The sequence below is a fragment of the Echinops telfairi genome, unplaced genomic scaffold, assembly GCF_000313985.2.
Source record: "Echinops telfairi isolate 266 unplaced genomic scaffold, ASM31398v2 ScPeMD7_23;HRSCAF=83, whole genome shotgun sequence".
In the NCBI taxonomy this organism is placed as follows: domain Eukaryota; kingdom Metazoa; phylum Chordata; class Mammalia; order Afrosoricida; family Tenrecidae; genus Echinops; species Echinops telfairi.
The window spans coordinates 10,715,624-10,717,010 of record NW_022103920.1 but is presented as its reverse complement, the minus strand read 5'-3'; positions in this window follow the sequence as shown (position 1 = coordinate 10,717,010).

Genomic DNA, 1,387 nt, shown 5'->3' with positions numbered 1-1,387 from the left:
TCTGCTATCAGGGGGCTTGCATGCCTCCCAGGATAGTAATTGTCTGTTTTATTGTATGAGACACCAGAATGGTCAAACCTGTTCAAGGATGAATTATACTGCCTCTCTCTGTGACGCACGATGCTGTGATGATCCCCTAAAGTGATGTGATGCATAGTTAGCAATAAATAAGGAGGCTCCCTGGTTCCCACGAGGGAAGAGGATGAGGGTGGCTGCTCCCGCGAGGGAGGCGGCTCCTACTCTGGTGGCTGGGTTCCCCCCACGAGGACCACCAAGCATGGCAGAGGTGAACAATGCTACCATGTAATATGTCTGACTGTATTATTGTAATACCTCTCATGGTCTCAATGACTTTAATATAACGCTTATATATCTCAACCGTACAATTGTGCTTACTGAACCCGTGGGTAGTATTAGTAGCCATTTTAATGTAATACTACACACCCCTAGTAGAAAGATTAGAAAGGCACTCTATGCAAATGAGCCATCACCTGATGGGGCTCCTTGAAGAAGTGGAAGAGATCTCAAGATGTTAGCTGGGCAATGGTTTTCCAGGCTTGGCTCTATCCTAGATCATCCCAGGCCCAGGCAGTCGGAAGACAATCACGACAGGTTGTCAGCCGACCGCAGGCACCCCCGACCCTACTGTGGCTTCCTCAGCCCACTGTGATGAGACCTCGTGAGAGCCACATGACCACCAAAGTCTTGGATATCATAAACAACAGAAAACACTCACTCGGCCCCTTCATAGTCTCACTTAAGCGCATGCTCAATAAATGCAAAAGATCATCATGCAAGACAAGGGACACTCCTAACACAACTCAACATTTGGGCTTGTGGCTGAAGAGAACTTCCCTTGTGACCCTGACATCAATAAGCATGCCTTTTGGGGTGTCAATTTGGTTGTCTCCCTCATCTCTACACATGTGTCATGTTGCCTTATGTTCTGCCATCCTGGATAAACCCACTGAAGGCCCGGCAACCTTCTTTGTAACACACAGAAGTGGTGGTGGTGGCAGTAGCTGCCCAGTCCCTTCTGACTCATGGCAACCCTGTGTGTGCAGAGCATAAACTACTCCCTAGGGTGGCTCAAGGCAGGGGCTCTGATGGAGCAGATGGCTGGCTGGGACCCTCCCAGGCATCTCGGGTGAGTCCTAACCATTAACCTTGCAGTAGTCAAGTGCTAAAGCATCTATCTGCCCCACCCAGATTATAAGGCCTAAAAATTTAGACTGGTCAACCCCTTAGGAGAAAATGACTCCTGGCCCTACCTTCCATTCCAACTTTAAGGAATTGCATCTCTGAATCTACTATATTCCATTGTCCACAACAGGACATTTAAAAGGAAAAAATGTTTAGAAGAAGGTGCTTAGGAAATTTTTTTTTT